Source organism: Mirounga leonina, unplaced genomic scaffold (assembly GCF_011800145.1).
Source record: "Mirounga leonina isolate KUSES-001 unplaced genomic scaffold, KU_Mleo_1.0 Mir_53, whole genome shotgun sequence".
Lineage (NCBI taxonomy): Eukaryota > Metazoa > Chordata > Mammalia > Carnivora > Phocidae > Mirounga > Mirounga leonina.
The window spans coordinates 45,752,566-45,772,883 of NW_023270807.1; the positions used below are offsets into that span (position 1 = coordinate 45,752,566).

At 40.9% G+C, this 20,318-nt stretch overlaps 2 pseudogenes; one reads left to right on the forward strand and one right to left on the reverse strand.

Moving 5' to 3' along the window:
• Window positions 1-1,724: 1,724 nt before the first annotated feature.
• Window positions 1,725-20,318, reverse strand: part of LOC118001070 — a 37,538-nt pseudogene continuing 18,944 nt past the window's right edge.
• On the forward strand, window positions 8,160-8,300 carry LOC118001723 (annotated as a pseudogene).

The following is a 20,318-nucleotide window of genomic DNA, read 5'->3' on the forward strand; positions in this document are numbered from 1 at the left end:
AAATAAAAGGGATTGAATAACTACAGTCTGACCCAGCTGTTTAGAATAACTTTGATTTTCAGCAATGCAAAGCCAAACTGGTATAAAATTCTTCCTCACCACCATCACTGTCAATCATGTTATCACATCAAAGGCCGGATTCTTTTGATTATTTCTTGGTTGCTCCCAGTCCCTTTTTAAATATCTCTTTCCTTTAGAGGACACCTCTTTGGATGTTAATGCAGCTAACAAAGGCACAATGATAAGGAAGTGGAAAGAGGAGGGGAGGAGAAAAGAGTGAGCTAGATAGTTTCTAGAGCCTGAGGAAACCTTTGGGACTGTGATTCCACCAGACCTGGAGCACTCTTGAGAGATGAACAAGTACAAGGATTATGTCTGTTCCAGGAGATGTGAACTACACTTAAACTCCACTGTTTCCTCAAACACAGTGATCTCTGCATAGATATTTATGGATGGATAGGCAAGGAGTCACGATTGCCCAAGTCCATAGTATGAATAAAGATGAAACTTCCTGGGGATTTCTGCAATGCAAGGCCAAGTTGAGCTTGAAAGATCAAGGAGTCCTTTAAGATTGAGTCTTTCAATTCCAGCCATCAGACAACACTCCTTGAATTTCTGTTCCTGCATTGGGAGTCAGAAAATGACTTCTACTCCCAATTTAGCCATGAAGTAACCATGTTACCTTGGCAAGTTTCTCTGCCTCCTCACTGTCAAATGAGGAACTTAGATTAAGTTAATTAATACTCTTCCAGCTCTCACATTCTGGGATTCTATGAAGCATGAGTTCCACCATCCTTTCCCCATGGCGGGAGAGCTGTAGAAGTAGAAGAAGCCTCTTTTCTGATGCTCAAGGGCATTTATTCTAGCTTGGATTGGACGGTAAATGCTAACAATAAGAGAGTAGGTTTTCTCTCTGCTAAGTGCACCTTGTTCCCTGACTCTTAGGACAACCTCATTAATCTCTTTCCAATTATTTCAGAGCTCTGAATGTCCCTGAATATATGTTACTGGGCTCTTGTTCTCCTGTTTTTAAATGTGGTATTGCGCACTTTGTTAGAATAACAAGTAGGGGAAATATGTGCTGAGTATGGATAGGAAGTGGTTTCCTTAGCAACAATTACAGTAAGAAAAATATATCAAAGGATGTGGGTTTTCCCCTACTTTCATTACCCCCAAATCTAGCCCCTAGCTTATCCTTAATCTTTCCTTTCTTTTTATTGTAAGGTAAGATATAGAATCATGTACTCCTGATGATCTCTTATAATTTGGGGGTAAACCAAGATTCTACATATGCACAAAGCAGAGTGGGGCCTTCACTGCTGTTTGGGGTGTTATATTTAAAGCACATGTGTATACCTGGCTTGTTTCCTCTTCGGAACTGTTCAAAAATCCTAATGACCTATAAAGGCTGTTTTCTTTACCTTTCTTGGATTTCCATACGCTTATGCCTATTCCTTCTTAATGTCGATTCAAAGCACAAATACCCCAAAACATAGAAACCATCGTGTGTAAATATTAAGGCAAATCAGGTATTTACCTGAAGTCATAAGAACTAAGAGAGTCTTGTAAAGTAATACTTGGCCTCTGGGCTGGGCTGCCCTCTTTTATCTTTTTCAGATAAACCCTCTGCCATCTGAACTCATGGTTTCCTCTATTTTAACTTTTTACTTTTCTGTGATAGAGAGGAGACTGACCTCAACATGCCAGAATTAGTCTGCGAAGTCTCAGTAAAGATCCAAGAACATAACTTTCTGGCATGATTTGGCATTGCCTAAGCTTGGAGCCTTCTCAATTAGTAAGGAACCAGAGGAGTTCTCAAGGACGTTACTGTCGAAATTTGATTCTGGAGATGAAGATTTGGGGATAGTCTCTTCTGTGTCTTGCTTCAGGGATGGGAGCACAGCAAACCTAGAAGGTGATATTTCTGGTCTATTCTAGGTAGTTGGTCCACAAATTAATATTGATCCTTTTCTTGATGTCTTCCTTCTGAACTGCAGGAGAGACAGTAGTCATGACATAATTTTAATGCCATTTCATCAACCAGTATTTTCTCTCCAGATGTCATTGCTAATGAACCATACATGACCTCCTTCCTTTTAGGAGAGGGAGCTTCCTACTGCCATCCCATGCTTCTGTGTAGGAGAAAGGAAACACATTTGGTCTCAACTGATTGCATGTGTTTTTCTTTGGTCCAGGGAGCTGAGATGTATGATTCCTTTCCCCAGTTCTATTCAGAGTGCTGTTTTTAAAATAACAGTGAAATGACCACAAAGCAGAAAAAGAGAGACAAGTTGGAATTTGAAGAGTGATGTTTCTGAATTTCTGATGTAGGAAACAAATAGGTCAAGTGAGCCAGCAGCTCAGCCCCACGCAAAAACCACGTGAAGAGAGGCTTCGAAGCTTAGACCTCAGGCACACCCACTGCTGGGGTCCCTGGTGAGCGGGGACTGGGCTGGTGGAGAATAGTATTGCTTGGTAATGTGAGGCCACGGTTGGAAATGAGAAGAATAATCCCAAGACCAGCTTGAGGGTTCTGGCCAGTCCTTTTCAGCTGAAAGTTACCCCTACTTGACCATGGTTTACTGGTGTCTCTTGACAGCCTGTAAGTTCTATGGAGTTAGCACACAAGCATTTCCAGTGAAGCCCGGTAGTCTTCAGCATCATATTGAAGCATTAAATTGCATATACTATAATGTGAGTTGAACAAAAGCCCATCCCGGGAGTGTGAAAGAGCAGAATCAACAGGTTGTTTTCCCTTCAATTATAACTTAAGTTTCTGCCTTTCCACACTGTGCTTATTCATATGAACACATGAAGTAAAAAGAAGGGACTCTATTGGCCACATTCTTCTTGGTTCAGCCTCTCACTTCAGTTTTCCTAGGCATTTCCACAGCCTAGGAAATGCAGTTGTACAGAAACTAACCAGCAAGGAGGCCTGGGGGAGGGGAGTGTTTTGAAATAGCTATGTGAATTTTAAGACGACTTCTAGAAAATAAGCAGCTTCTGCAGTCCACCTGTTCACATTATAATTCCTTTCTGCTGTTCAATGTGTTACTCTCTTTCCTTGTTCCCCAACGCTTGGCATATAGTTTGAAGTGGAAATGCTTTCCATATTTACTCTGTCTGGGTTCTGTTTCATCTGAGATTGGCAGGTAGTTCAACTTTCATTTTGGGCTATGCCTTAAGGAAAAAAGGCTATCCCTCATTTTTTCTTTTCCTGTTTATATCTTTTTCCCTCCCCAAGGTACTCTTTTCCTCGTTCTCCTTCCCTCTACTTTCTGTCTGCTCACATTGTCTAGGTCAGATTTACCCTTCCCTAGTTATTTTCTCCTAAATTCAGCTTCCCTCTACCTCACCATCTACTCTGTGGGGACGATGAGTTACTCTGTGAAATGGTGGATAGCTTGATTTCTGATATTCAAGAATCCTATTTCTTGCCCAGTTTGACTCTAAAAGGGCTCAAAGAAAATGACTGCAGATTAAAGATGGAGTATAATTTATCAACATAGACAAGAAAGAGATTTCCCAGACACTGCACCAACTAGTTCCTTTCTGTCTTGCATATTTGCATGAAGAAGGAATCTTTTAGGCCCATATTTGGGAGGGGAGGTACAAGAACCTATTATAGAAATGCAAGGACAAGAGGGCCTTTTGTCCCCATCACTGCACTAAAAGGGCTCTTGTCAAGGTCATCTGGGACCTCTGTGTTGCCAAATTCAACAGTCGTTTCAGTGTCCTCATCCTATCTGACCACTCACTAGTGTTGTCTCACTTGTCTTCTGTTTCTCTCCCCACTGCTAGCCACTTTTGTTCAGTCTTCTGGATGGGCCTCCCTTCTCTCTCCAGCTCAGGCCTTTTCTCTTCTCCATCCACAGTCTCTGAGGATCTCCTTTTAAATATCATTTATTTTCGGAAGACTTCTAAGTATCAATCACCAGTCCTGACTTCTCTCCAAAGCTCCAGACTTTTAACAAGAAGAGATCTAGTTGGGCACATACCTCCTGACGTTACTTCTGAAAGCTTCAAGAGATAACCTGACACCTCCTCTGGAATAGGCATCTCAGATTGAACCATGACCAACCGTTCTCAATGCCACTCACCTCCCCAACCTGCTTCACTCAGTCTTTTCAATTCCATTAAGTGGTACACCATCCACCCAGTTGCTCAGTCAAAAGTCACACCCCTACCTCCAATCCATCACCATTTAGCTCTACCTCCAAAATACATCAGAAATCCATTCATTTTTCACAACTCCATGGCTATCCCCTTGTCCGTGCCACTATATTTCATTGCATGCATGACTGCAATCGTTTCCAAAGAGGTTCCCTGTTTGTACTTGTCCTTGCACTTTCTCCATACAGCAGCCAGAATAATTTTCAAAAATGTCAATCAGATTGCATCATTCCCCTTCTTAATCACCCGTTGCACTGTCCCGGATGCCTGCTCCCCTGCCCCATATAACACTCTTCTTTGCATTGTCTAGTACGTCACTTGCACTGTAGTCCTGACCTGCTGAAAAGTTCAAACTTCTGTATGCTGTTTTCTTTCTCATAGGTGAAATGAGGACAAAAATCTACTGGATCTGAAAATCACTTAAAGTATTTAATTACTGTGCAGGTAAGAAAGGTTCCTAGGTAATCCCTGCCTTTTTTTAAATAGGGTGGGAATTTCAGGGACCAGTGGTGGTGTTTACTTTCCTATTATCTGACCAGGGGTACTGGAGAGAGTTGGGGAAAACAGTGTGGACTTGGGGAGACAGACATGAACTAGTGGGAGAATAAAATGGGAAAGTAAAACATGATGGGGGAGTGTTAAAAAGAGGGGCACACTGAATAAATGTTTTCATTTATAGTTCTTATTATAGTAACTTTTATAAATTGAGTTGCTGTAGAAAAAGGAGTAATACAATGATATTAGTTAGCATCATATTAAAAATTATACGATTTTTCACTGAATTTATATAATCTTTCTGCAAAGGGCTAAAAATGGTATAAAAAGTTCTAATGATAATATATTATTGAGCAACGTGTCTATAATAGACATTAATTATCTGGTATTAAAAAAATCCATAGAGCTTTCTAAAGGTACAATATGCTAATAAAACACCAGAAACCTAATTGCTACTCTAAGAATTTAGAATTGAAATTAGCTTGTTGATAGGAAAAATTTTAATTGGAAAAATATTCACAAAACATTTTCTATGATCTAGTTGTTCACTGTAAGGAAAAATAAAAACAAAATAAAAACAAAATGCCCAGACCTTGTTAAAGAAATATCGCTATTAAATTTCCTCTTTTTCTAAGATATCTTATTGTGTGCCTTTCAGAGCCTTTTATAAGTCAGCCACTAGAGAGCAAACTTCTTCTTTTTATCAGGCTGTAGTTTTATTTAAACACACACACACACACACACACACACACACACACACCCTGCATATACCTCAGCACGCTTACAATATCACATTATCTCTGACTGTAAAATCTGATAATATAGCTTCTGGATGCCTGAGATGGTGGGTGTGAGGGATGAAAGTAGGGAATTTTAAGGCCGTTTATATTAAAAACATAAGAAAGAACAAGATAAGATATTATAATGTTGAATTACCTTCTTGGAGTGAAAATGAAACCTTCTGCTAATGGAGCATAAAGTCTTATGTTTCATTCCATGTAATAAAACATGATAGGCATTGTTTGGTCTGACAGGCATCTTGGGCCTTTTTATGAGGCTAGGGTCTCTAGAGAGCTCAAAGAAATGATACTCTTTCCAGGTGAAGTGTGGATAAATTACATTGTCAGTTACCTTTACCGCCTTCAGTTGCAGAGGCTTGAGCCAGGCCAAGAAAGCTGCTAGGTGAGCAACATTCTCATCTATTGGACGAATGACCGCTATCAACATCCGTTCCAAAGGTCGGTATGGTCCCCAAACATCAATCTGCAGGCAGATGAATCTGCTGAAGGGTGGGATGCAAGGCACAGTGTGGGATTTACTGCACGTAGAAACCCCAAGTTACCAGGCCCCAGGAGATATTTCTCAGCAGCTTTTGGGCCAAGATGGAGAGATTTAAGTGAGCAGAACTGCTTTCTCTCCCGGTAGACTGTTAACAATTGGCCTTTTGCACACCATCTTAGGGACTCATGGCTGAACAAAGTCATTGGAATCAAATTTCATCTCTGGTGTCTGGGCTTTGGGATATTTGAGTATTTACAGTTTAGAATTTGAACTTTTAGGGTATTTTTAAAAACGAATACTTAATAGCCACAGGTAGATTATAAAAGATATCCAAGAATGGGGTTTTCAGAATCTTCCAACGGAACATTTTCCTGGGTTTATTGGCTATTTCAGGTAGGATATTTTTCTTATATTGAATTGACCCATGTGATATTGCCAATATGTGAACAGTTTGTTTCATAAAATGACAACATCACAGGATTTGGTTTACTGCTTTACTCTACAGGGCCTTCTGTGGGGGGCCTCAATGGTCCCCACTGTTCACCAGTTAATAATCAATCAGCAATCATTGCATGCTCACCAAGCACTCTGCACAGTGCCAATGTAACTCAACAAAGACACACACGCGTTGAACACTTGCCCCCAAGGAAAGAACTGAGCCAGATGGATTCAAGGAAGAGGGAGTCTGCCTGGCAGTTCTGGCTCCACTGAAGCCCCCAGGGAATATGGGGAGTCAAGAACGAACATCCATCCCATGGAGTGCTTTTCTTTTCTTTTCTTTTTTTTCTTTTTTATTTATTTATTCATGAGAGACAGAGAGAGAGAGGCAGAGGGAGAAGCAGGCTCCCAAGGAGCAGGGAGCCCGATGCGGGACTCGATCCCAGAACCCTGGGATCATGACCTGAGCCGAAGGCAGACGCTTAACCATCTGAGCCACCCAGGCGCCCTGGAGTGCTTTTCTTCGGCCCAGTTCTTTACACTGATTCTTATGCACATTGTGTGTGTGTGTGTGTGTGTGTGTGTGTGAAACTTTAGGTTTACATGCCAATAAATGAAATCCAGAAAGAGCTATTTTTACTGAAATCTCTCTAAAACTCCAGGGCCCATGGGATGCCTGGGTGGCTCAGTTGGTTGTCTGTCTTCGGCTCAGGTCATGATCTCAGGGTCCTGGGATCAAGTCCTGCTTTGGGCTTCTTGCTCAGCAGAGAGCCTGCTTCTCCCTCTGCCTGCCGTTCCCCTTGCTTGTGCTCTCTCTGGCAAATAAATAAACAAAATCTTAAAAAAAAACCCCGAACACAAAAAACCTCCAGGGCCCTGGCGGAATTTTTTTCATAGCCCACAAGCTGATTGTAACTCAGGGCAGAGGTAGGGTAGAGGGAGGCTTTGGTGGATTGACAGCTCCAGAGGTCACAGGGCAGTAGTGTCACCTCCAGGGCCCCAGGGCTTCCGCTGGGTGGCAGAGGTGCCCTGCAGAGCTTCATGCAGAGGACACAGCAGCCTTGTCTGACACCACATGGGATGGCTCCCATTTGAGCACATTTGAGGCAGCCCCTGGGAATGCCCAGACATTCTGGGCAGCTGGGAGCTCTTTGCAGGAGAAGAATCCTGGGACAGCAGGCAGGGTGAAAGTCAGCAAAGAAAGGTTGTGACCCAGTGCTACCCAATTTGTATCTTTTAAGCGGCTCTGGTCCCGGGCACCTCAGTTACATGTGACTCCTGTTTGCAATTCAGCCATTTCCTTAGTAATTGAAGGTCGGAAAAGTTTTTAAAAAGTTCTCCCCCTGCCTAAGAAAGTAATATATCTTACTGTAGTTAAAAGAAAAAAAGACAAAAAATTAGGTTACAATTACCATTAGCTTATCGTGCAGTGATAACTACTTTGAGTATATTTTAAAAAATGTAGTTCGATGTATTCAGATTTTATATTAACAGAAGGCATGTATATTTGGAACTTGGTAAATTTATGTCAGTAGCTATATATTGCTATAAAATTTTTACCAATTTTAATCCTCCCCTTTCACTTAACATTATATTTTGAATATCTGCCTACATTATTACACACAAATATTCTACAAAATGAAATAGTGGTATAAAAGACACTCCGTTCTCCCCGCAGCCTTATCTGCTTTGTCCTGTCTCAAGAGGAACCGCTTTCCGTTATTCTATAGCAGCTTCTTTTGATACACAGTTCCATCTTTAAAACTAGTATTATTTTTACCTGTCAGCGGAGATACCATGATCACGGACGTGGTCTTCCCAGGGTGATGCTTAACCCGTGTACTCCGGCTCTGCTCACCCCTGCGACTTCCTGCACGATCCGTGGAAGGGGCCCTGGTTCGCGCTTTCCCCTGATCCTCTCGGGTTCGAGACCACACTGGAGCTCTTCGGCCTCCGTAGTTGCGCGCCCTGCGTTTTGCCCGCAGTTCTCATAGGACGAGTTCACTATGTGGTGAGAGCGAGCTGGGTTGAGAGGCCCGGTGTGAGTTCTTAAGCAACTCGGTTTTCTTTTTGCCTGACTTGTCCGTGGAAGAAAACCCGTAAGTTTGAACTTTTTTGCTGGTTTTGTATTTGCGCCTCCGCTTTTTTCATCCATAGGAAATCGTGGGGAGTCCTAGAGTGAAGAAAGCAATCCAGACTGGGAGTGAAGGAGTGCAGGGGTGAAGATAAATCAGAGCAGCAGGTGGATTTGAGGTCAGAGCTCGGGAAGGCAGGGGTAGTGTCCACGCCACAGGGGCAGATCAGGAATTGGGAACTAGAGACCCAAGCTGGCCAGGTAGGAAGGGGTCTGAGACAGAATATATTAAAAGAGTTTTAAGGGGCGCCTGGGTGGCTCAGTCGTTAAGCGTCTGCCTTCGGCTCGGGTCATGATCTCAGGGTCCTGGGATCGAGCCCCACATCGAGCCCCACATCGGGCTCCTGCTCCGCGGGGAGCCTGCTTCTCCCTCTCCCACTCCCCCTGCTTGTGTTCCCTCTCTCGCTGTGTCTGTCTCTGTCAAATAAATAAATAAAATCTTAAAAAAAAAAAAGTTTTAAAAATAAAAAAACCCCTAATATTAACATCCTACTATTTCTTCATTTACCAAGAGTATACAGATAGTGAAGACTTTTGCTTTCTCTTACCCTCTTTCTTGAATCTTCCTGATGTAATTATGTTTTAATTTTTAGTTAAATACATATTCAGTGTTTTCATGATAATTATGAGAATATTGTTCACTACCGACCTAAGTAATGTGCTATGACTATGTTTTCTTTCTTGTGTATTTTTTATTTTTTTCTTGGAGTTAATAATTGTCATTTTCATTTGCTTAAATTTCTTTGAAAAATGGTAAGTCTTCCTGCCTTCCAATAGCTCTGTAAAATGGCTCTCTATACAATTTTCCACATGGTCAAAACTGTCATATCACATATCAGTTCCATTTCATTCTGTAAAATTCTTTCTGTGCACCTCTGGCCTCCTACTCCATTCTGGACTGATTCTCTCTAGATTTTTAAAATGATGGACTGTTGGGGCACCCGGGTGGCTCGGATGGTTGAGCGTCAGCCTTTGGCTCGGGTCATGATCCCGGGGTCCTGGGATCGAGTCCCTCGTCGGGCTCCCTGCTAGGCCTGGAGCCTGCCTCTCCCTCTGCCTCTGCCTCTCTCTCTCTCTCTGACTCTCATGAATAAATAAATTTAAAAAAAATTAAAGAAAAAAAAAGATGGACTGTTATCAGTTTCAGCATATACCTTCAATATTTGTATTATTTGTTTATAAAATATATTTTCTGTAATAAAGTAGTGTTTACATTATGAAACAAATAAAAATAGAAAACCCAAAAGGCTAACATAAAAATAAATTTAATATTATTTCCTTTATGTGCCCCTAACAATTGGCTTTCACTCACTGGGATGTGAGACCTCTGCTCTAGGTTTACTCACAATATCTTGGAACTTTTTGCCAAAAATCTAGGAAATCCTTTTGGCTATTTCTTGTGTTGCATCTTGTTTCTTGGGTTCCATGTTTCATCCTTCTGAGTTCTTTCTCATTTGGATGGAGAACGTCTTGTTGTTGCTTCCTAGGAAAAGGTACAAGGGAAGTATATTTCCTGAGATTTTCCTTGTCTCAAAATGTCTTTATATAAGAGAATGAAAATAAAGTGACAGGCTGGGAAAAAATATTTTCAAAACATTTACCTGATAAAGGACTTGTGTCCAATATATACAAAGAACTCTCAAAACTCAGCAATAAGAGAGCAAATAACTCAGTTAAAAAATGAGCAGAAGATCTGAATAGATACCTCACCAAGAAAAATATATAGATGTCAGATAAGCATATGAAAAGCTGCTCAAATCATATGTCATTAGGGAATTGTAAATTAAAACAATAATGAGGTCCCACTACACGCCTATTGGAATGGCCAGAATTCAAAATACTTACAACACGAAATGCTGTAGAGCATTCATTCATTCACTGCTAGTGGGAATGCAAAGTGGCATAGCCACTTTGGACAACAGTTTGGCAGTTTGTCACAAAATTAAACATAGTATACAATCCAGCAATTATGCTCACTGATATTTACTCACATTATTGTGCTTTAAAAGTCATTTGAATTGGTTCCTTTCTGTGTGGTTTTGCCCCCAACCAAATACACATTTAGGTTCATTTTTTTTTTAACTTCAAAAAGTGCTTTCTTGAAACTCAATTTTTTAAAAAATATTTTGTTTATTTATTTGGCAGAGAGAGACACAGTGAGAGAGGGAACACAAGCAGGGGGAGTGGGAGAGGGAGAAGCAGGCTTCTCGCTGAGCAGGGAGCCTGATGCGGGGCTCGAACCCAGGACCCTGGGATCAAGACCTGAGCCAAAGGCAGATGCTTAACGACTGTGCCACCCAGGCACCCCAAAACTCAATTTTTTAAAAATAATTTGTGAGATATTTACCTGGTTCCAAAGTCAAATCTATAAAACCAGATATATTCAAAGAACTTTAGTCTTTATTCCTTTCCCTCAACCTCAATCCCATTCTGTCTTTTACAGGGAACCATTGTTTTTATATTTTAGCCTTTCATTTAAAAAATATAGTCATATATACATGTATACACGTACATTGTGTGTGTGTGTGTGCGCGCGCGCGCATGGAGGGGCTTTGCAATCTATTTCACTGGCCGTTCTTGTGCCTTCCCTTGCTAATTGCTGTGCTGTTTCTTTCCGCTACTCTTCTCTTCCCTTTTGCCCTTTACCTCATGTTTGTTTCCTCACCCCTTATCTTTCTTTAGCTCTTCATTCTTTCCTTAAGTACTCTCTTTCAGTCCAGTGGCTTCAGCTACTACCGATTTATAGTGATTGGAGTGGGGGTGATGGTCCATAAAACTCTATTTCTCTAGACTTATGGTTTTAACTTCCTGCTGTATATGCATTTGTTTTCATTTGTAGATTTCTCAAGCTCTACACTTCCCAAAGTGCACTTATCATCTCATCTCACCCTATTGTAGCCTCTCATCTTTTTCTGTGGTTCTTCTATTAAGAGCACCTTCAACCATCCCAATGCCCAAGGTATCAGCTGTTGGCTTAGCACCTCCCTAACTCTCAATCCTCATATTCAATTGATTTCCACGTCCTACGGAGTCTACTTTCAACTGGTTTCTTTCAAATTCCTCTTTTCCTCAGCATTACCACCTTCTTTAGGGTCTCATTATCTCTTTTCTCAACCTGGTAGAAGTTTTTCAATTGATCTTTCTGCATCTGGACTCTCTGTGTTGCTTTGGTCCTCCATCAATATCAGAGTAAATTTTCGGAAACTTAGGACATATCATTTTCCCAATTTAAATCCTTTGATTGCTTCCTGTTGCCTTAACATTCAGTGATTTCTTTTCTGTAATCTGGTTCAAGTCAGCTTTTTCACATTCTCTTTCACCATATCTCTCTCTCTCATACTTTGTTCCATCAACCGCTCTGAGGGCTATGTTTTTAGCCCGAACACATGGCTCACTTGAAAAATTTCTTTGTGCTTATTCTTCCCTTCCTGAAACATTCTTACCCTCTCTCTATGCATCCTAAAACTGTTCATTCTTTAAGGCACAGCTTAAATGTCATCTTCCTGGAAAAGTTAATTGTTCCCAGTTCAAAGTTTGTAGGACCCCTCTTCCTAAATGAATATAGCATTTATCACATTATTTTATAGTGAGCTGAATAAAGAGCAGTTTCCCCATGGTAGAATTTAAGTTCCTTGAGGGAAACGGGCTATTGATTATTTATCTCTTTGCCCCCTACCTTAGTCAGTGCCTGTCCTTACTAATTATTTGTTGAATAAATGTATGCTCAATAAATATTTCTTGAATTGGATGTGAATCATTTCATGATGGGTGATACAAATAGGTGCCACAAAGGGACTATCCATTTAGTGATTGATGCTTGTTTTATGGAATTTATTCTTGTTATAGTCATTTTATATCTTTTAGCCATCCTTAATTCTTTCCTTCCCCCTTTCCCACCATCCCCGTTGTCACATCTGTATTCACGGTATTTTTACAGCCATCCCTCTCTTCCTTCCCATCCCATTGACACTACAGTAATGCAAGCCCTTACCATCCTATGCTTGACAGTTTCTGTCTCTCTTAACCTCTCTGCCTCCAGCCCATTTGACCTCCTGTAACTAGATAGATAATATTCTTATACTTACTCAATTATTTCCCCATTCAAAAAAGATCATTGGTAGTGTCTTGATGTATAAAAGAGAAATCCGGATTTCTAAACCTGTTCAATGAGCCCCTACTACCACTTTAGCTTTATTACCACCTTTCTGACTCACCTATTCAAACTTACGGTTTCAATGACATCATCCTGCATACACAGTTTTCATGTTTCCACCTCTCTGTCTTTGTGTAAGCCATTTTCTCTCCCCGAAATGCCCTTCTCTTCTTGGTGCATCTAAATTGTATAGATTGTCAAGACAGTTATGATAACCTTGCAGAAACAGAACAAGATGGACCCATTATCCAATATTCAGTTCCCACCCCAAATTTGGTTTGGATGTCAAGACAGATGATGTTATGCATGCAACAAGAGGGAATGAAAGGTTTGTTACATAATGGGAATTTCTATGGAGAACAATGCGGGCTTCCAAAGTGGTCTAAAATGACCTGAGAGAGTAGGAAATGGAGACCGTGCTTTCACTGTGATTAGGGAGTGGGACCGGATGAGGGCTCCCACATGGGCTGGTGCTAGTGTGTTTTGAACTGACTACTGGTACCAAAGGAGGGGGCAGCCAGATTTTGTATCAGCTTGCAGAAGGGGTACAAGAGTGATGGGGCTTGAAAGCTGTCAGTAGTCAAACATCAAAGATGGAGTCAGACTTTATTACAAAGACCCAATTCAAATCCCACTGACCTCCCTAGTGCTCTGATATTGCTCTTCTTATGAATTCCCAGAATTCAGCATTTGCTGCCTCATTCTGTTCTTTAACTTTCCCTGTATTTAACTCATGGAAGTAAATTTAATTATTTTAGAGTCGTACCTCCAAGGGGTGAATGCAAGTTTTATGTCCTGAAGCGTATACAGTTTGGAATGGAGCCCACTTTATGAAAAAGAGTACAAAATAGGTACAAGGCCTTAGAAGGATTTGTGCTTGCTAGCAGCCCTGAATGTTCAGCTTCATTAGCTTCACGGTAAATCTGTCTTTGAATTCCTCTTATACATTAAAAAATGTATTTAAAAATTTTTTACATGCAGTAAAGTTTACTTTTATTGGGTACAGTTTAATGAGTGTGTATATATGCATAGATTCTTGTAACCCCCATGACAGGGTATTCATACTCTCCCTGTCCTTTTATATCTTGATTTCTTCCCTAGACTCTAATGCCTTGTATCTGGTAAGAGTTTGTTGTTGATGATGATAATAGTGAGAAAAATGACATTTTACTTTCCAATAGGAATAGAATCCTAGTGACAAATAGGACCATTAAACATATTCTCTGATAAGGATTATGTAGGAAAACTTCCATTCAATTAATTCAGAATTCACAAATTTTAAAAAATGACCGTGTTTTGGTTTGAGACCCTCAGTGATGAAATTCAACTACTTTTCCATCCCTGCCTTTGACATTTGACTTAATTGGCACAGCATAGTACCTTGAAATGTAGATGTTTAATAAATACTTGGTGATTTAAATTAGTGGCCTAGCTGGCTAAATCAGAAGTTACAAGGCTAAACTCCAAGTGGCATGCTTTTTAAAAATGTGTGTGAAAACATGTTTATTTGTTTATGGGCAGATATATTTCCCGTTCTTTTAGAGTTCTAGAAACAAGATCAGTAATCACAGTACTGCAAATCAGATCCTTGAAGGAGGGCTGATTTCTCAAATCTAGAGAAAGCTAGGTCTTTTCAAATGAAGCAAACTGAGAGGGGAGAAGAAAAAGTCTTTTGCTGAGGCAGCAATTGAAATATATAATAACTACCTTGTAGTCTAAATGCCCCAGTATCCAAAATGATTCTGCATAGTACAAATCCCATTTTGCCCAGGCTCATCTGCAAATGATGAATACTTAATTTACTGTTTTCACAGGATCGTTACTACTAGACCTTAAATTTTCACTTAATCTGCAGTCAAAAATACCTTTTCAACAAGGAAAGGAGGAAGTGGAATGCTCTTCTCACTTCCTTAGTGCCTGATGATGAATTGTTGTCAAATATCGCTGTGTACCTGGCCTTCAGCAGGAAATAATTGTGCCTGGGTTTGCTCACTGCAGAGCAAAGAAGGGTCACACTACTGGGTGTTTCAGATAAAAGTCCAATTAATCTCAAAATAGTTCTTCACCGAGTAAAGAGAAGCAGCTAAGAAGCACAGGCTTTAGCTCCCGAGCGCACCTTCTGTCCCTGTGGTTAACTGTATTAACCAGTGTTAATTCAGCCTGAGAGGAAGGTCAGGAGTTCCATTCCCTGCTGTCTTCCTGCCACTCCCCGAATGTCTACCCATCAGTCTTGTCAACAACCAGGTGGCTTGCTTGTTCAGTGAGACTACAAACAGAAGTACTGGTGAGACTTTCCAGAAAAAGCAGGCTGAGGAGCAGATGACAGCTTGCCAGGAGAGAGTTCTCTAGAGAACGGAGGACATTTTTAGCCCCATCTATAGGCCTGGGGATTTGAAGCGGTGTGATCATTCCCGGAAGCAGAGCACAGGTTTACAAAATGCCGTCTTTCGTAATCGTGCCGTATTATGTTTTTCAGAGCTGGCTCACAGTAGCTTTATTCACCTTTCTGTGAAAGATTTATCTGTAGAAACCAGACTTCTGGCTGTGGATTATTTCCTATTGTGTCTAAAAATGATAAGACTAGTTATTTCTTGTGTTCAACCCTTGTGGGGAATTAGGTGGCCATCCCCTTACCTCTTTGGTTTCACTTTCCTTAATTCCCAGGCATTTACAATCATCCAGATTGTGTTTGATTAGCATAAACTAGATTTCCCACAAGAGTTTCCTAATACATTTCTTCGGCAATCAAGTCCCAGTTGGATACTGTAAGCCCCTTTTGTTCATCCAGCATGTCATTCAAAGAGATACCAAAGAGAGATGCATAAGATCGTTGGTACTCGGTTATGACAAAGGAATGAGTGGGATTGCAGGATGCAATTCAGAAACCAATGCAGTAACAGTAAAGATAAAGGCAGGTAGAGGCAACAGAGCCCTCGCTACAGCTGTGCTTAAGATCCATGCCGTCAGCCCACTGTTTAAGGACAAAAACTGCTAACGAGGGAGTTGTGATATTTTTTAAAGAACAAAAGTCTCTCTAAAATGTGATCAAATAAAGGAAGACTTTATCGCAGCATTAAAGAGAATCTCTTGGCTACCTGCAGGGTGAAGGTGATTCTCTTTCAAGAGCTGTGTGGCCTTTTCCCCTCATGGTATTCCTTTGTGTGTTTTGTGATCTTCTGTCTGAGAGCTGTATATTTTTCTGGAACTTCCATCTGTGGAATCTTTGGAGAACTCGGCTGCAGTTGGGACTACTAAGTCAGGAACTCTAAGAATTACGCTCTCCACTGGAAGTTTTTCAGACAACACAGCTAGCATGAATTTGGACTACAAGCCGTGTGAGGACTGGCTTATGGCTTATGGGAGATTGTCTAACCATCCACTCAGCACCAAGATCAAGAGAGACGGGATCCTGGCTGCCACCTTCTGCAGAACAGGGTCTATTTGTCGCTTATCTGTATGCTAAGCATGTAGCCCTCTGGGCTTCCGACATTATGTAAGGAGTCTTCATTTAGATTGTCCGTCTTAGGTGGGTCCCCAGCCTTGTGCAGCCCTCAAAGCAGATGCTCAAATGCTCCAGGGTTTGACAGAAACTTTCAGCGTGAAAGCCGGTTTGGTATTCACTTAACCAACCAGGGTCCCTGCTCTGATTTGCATTTTTGGGATCTACAAAAAACTTTGTTTTATGCCAGTTCATCGATGCATTTAAAAACATTAAAAAAGGGCGCCTGGGTGGCTCAGTTGGTTAAGTGACTGCCTTCGGCTCAGGTCATGATCCTGGAGTACCAGGATGGAGTCCCACATCGGGCTCCCTGCTCAGCGGGGAGTCTGCTTCTCCCTCTGACCCTCCCCCCTCTCATGTGCTCTCTCTCTCTCTCTCAAATAAATAAAATCTAAAAAAACAAAACAAAACAAAGAAACATTAAAAAAATTTTTAGCTGATATTTTAGTTGTGTCAATCGGCGAATCATTTGGAAGATCAGAATAAATCTCACAGTGTCTCCACTTCCCTATGGATATTTCTCTGTGTTCCTTTTTCTATTTGATCAGCTTGTTCTGTTTATTCAAAGTTTTTAGTCTCCAGAATTTCAGCTTCTTGTGATTTGGACAGCTAAGGCTTCTTCGGTTCTGACACTACTTCAATTTCTGCCCTTACTATTTTTTGCCCCGGTACTCCAGTTCCCAAATGAAAATGAAGAGAGTGTCTAATTTTCAGGTTGAACCATTTAGGTTCATAGGTCATTGGTCATAGGTCATTAGGTCAGAATGTATGCTGAGTTCAGTCAGGTGTGGTCAGTGTGTGTGTGTGTGTGTGTGTGTGTGTATTGGGGTGGGGGAGTGGTAGGGTCAAGGGTTACAAAACATGGCCACTATTCCTTATCAAGGATGTGGGCCTTCTATGGTTTCCCATAGAAGACGGTGTGGGAGGGAACTATAAAACATTTCTAGTATAAAAACCTATAAGAACAATACGCCTTCCTTCCCAGCCTTAAAAACAACCAACCAAACAGAAAGTTGGATAGGATACCAGGCAGAGATGGTTTCTATCAAATTCTTCTTTAAAGTGAGAGCGGTGGCTATTGTGAGGTTATAACATGATATCCAAAGTGGAAGCCTGCATGAGGACTTGGTATCAGTGCCATCGCCCTTAAAACCAACTCTGTGTTTGTGACTTTCGAAAGACCATGAAATTATTGCAGATACACATGAGAATCAAAATAGATTCACCAACAACAGTTTAGGAACTGCATTAGCGACTTTTATTAAGAAGTCTTTTTTAAGTATTACCAAATGTCCATGAGCTCATTTAAGATGCACATTTGTATTTCTACATTAGTGCAATAATTGAATAAAATAAGGTATGGCACTGACCCCACCTCTCCCTTCAGCTACTGCCACCTTGCAGCTAAACTTGCTGAAGCAGGATCTCTACTTTTCCACCTCCTGTTTTCTCCTCAGGCCACTCTATTTTGTGCCACGACCCTTAGCACTGTGCGGAAACTTCATGGGAACAGGGCTGTGGTCTGTTTTATTCACTGCTGGAGCTCCAGCAGTGAGGACAGTGCCTAACACATAATAGGTTCTCAGCAGGTGTTTGTTAAAGAAATGAATGACTGAAATGGAATATTAGCCACCCATTAAAATGATGATATTTATGAAGAGTTTTTAATGATATTGGGGAAACACTATGACCAAGGCCTAAATGGGAAAAAGGATAGAAAATTGTATATTTAATATAATCTCAGCTACCAAAATGCATGGAAAAAAGACTGGAAGGAAATATGTTAAAACATTAGCAGTTGGGCACCTGGGTGGCTCAGTTGGTTAGGCGACTGACTGCCTTCAGCTCAGGTCATGATCCTGGAGTCCCGGGATCGAGTCCCGCATCGGGCTCCCTGCTCGGCAGGGAGTCTGCTTCTCCCTCTGACCCTCCTCCCTCTCATGCTCTCTTGTTTCTCATTCTCTGTCTCAAATAAATAAATAAAATCTTTAAAAAAAAAAAAAACATTAGTAGTTATTCTCTGGAAATGGGATTATAAATGATGATTACTTCCTTTTCATCTGTATTTTACTATTCTGTCAATGTTTAATAATGGGTAGTTTTTATATTTAAACAAAAATTAAATCCAAGCAACAACATGAAGGATGTGTTGTAGTATTTCAGTGTACCTTAATTTCAAGATCAAATAACAACTGTTACTATTGATGGAAGGTAGTGTATTGAGTGAGACTGCATTTGATAAGTATGGATGAATTGTTCCAATGATAATGCATTTTTGGTTACCGAATCATTTTCATTGTTTCAGCCTCATCCTTCCAACCAGATAGCAACCATATTACCACAAGGCAGTAGTCACGTCAGCAAACGTTTACTGAGTGGTCACTATGTATGACAAATGCATTATCTCATTTAACCATCACACAAACCCTCTGAGATAGATATTATTATCCCCAATTTTCAGATGAGAAAAATGAGGCGTAGGGTGTATATGGAACTTGCTCAGGATTGCAGTGCTAGTAGATTGGCCAGACCAAGTGCAGTTCTTAACCAGTGCTCTTGGAACCATGACTTTTATCAGTTAGCACCCTCCAGAGTAGTTTATCCTATGTGCAAAAGCACGATACCAAACACACAGTCTATAAACTGTAGCCAGAAACGTAGTGTTGCAGGGATTTTCAGAGGCTGCTGCAGCCATTGCTTCAGGTATGTTACTTTTTCACTGTGGTTGGCAGAAGTGAAAAAAGAGTTCTCTGTTGGTTTGGATCAGGCTGTATATCGGGCTAAAATGAGAAGCACCCAGTGAAAATAATTTGGAGAGTTGTCATTGCTGAGAAGTGTATAAAAGCAAAGTATGTTCCAGCTCAAAAATATACTTAAAAAATCTGCGCTGCACACGGATAAATGGAAGCCACATGGGCTGAACTGGGCCAGGACACCACATGTGGGCTGCTGGGCCACGCAGATATGTGGGAGGACAGGTAGCCTAGCAGCGGTAGCCGTGGCCCTTTGCCTCCACAGTCCCTGGGCATGCCATTAAAAAAGAATAGAACTTTTTTTTTTTTTTTTTTACAGTTGATAAAGTTACATGCACACGGTAAAAAAAAAATGTACGAAAGAGAATGCAGTAAAACATCATCCCCCACCCACAACCCTCATTTCCTTTTCCCAAAGGCAACCATTGTTACCAATTTCTTGAGTGTTCTTCCAGAAATATTTATGCATAAAAGTATATATTTAGTATTTGTGTATCTGCTGTTTGAAACACACACAAATGGTATCAAATTACACCCACCTCCCTTTTCTCCCCTTAATACATCTTGGCAGAACTATCGTATATAGCTGTGCACAAGGCACTTGGCTGAGGGGAGAGTGGGTGCTGGAATTCAATAAACTGTGTTCTCTGACAGGAGGCTGGGTCTGCCTAGAAGGGGCCCCCTTTTCTTAATTTGCACAAAGGTATCATCTTGGGCTCTAGAGTTTGTCCTCATCAGCACATACAGATTTATTTTATTCTTTTTCACCATCACAGGGTATTTTGTTGTAGTGGATGAACAGTACTTTCTTGAGTTTCCTCTTGGTGGACACTTGGGTTCCTTCTAATCTTTGGCTCTTAGAAAAAATGCTGTTACAAATTTCCTTATCTAAACATTTTTGTGCACCTGTGTGAGCACATTTGAGTACGAGTAAGTTTGGGTATGCCACTTTTGCGTTTCTGAAATGTTTGGTTTCAAATGAGAAACAAAATACATTGATTTAAAAAATCCTGGACTCTATAGAGATATTTCTTCTTTAATTTTAATTTTTATTTATTTATTTTTTTAAAAGATTTTATTTATTCATCTGAGATACAGAGAGAGAGAGAGAAAGAGAGAAAGCATGAGCACGGAGAGAGGCAGAGGGAGAGGGAGAAGCAGGCTCCTCGCTGAGCCAGGAGCCCGATGTGGGGCTCGATCCCAGGACCCTGGGATCATGACCTGAGCCGAAGGCAGACGCTTAACCATCTGAGCCACCCAGGCGCCCCTCTTCTTTAATTTTTATAAACAATATTTCAAATTTCCATTCCTTATCAGCCTTAAAATTGACTTCCAGCTGCCACAGGAAATGCTTGCTTTCTTCTCTAATCATCCACAGCAGGTGCCTTTCCT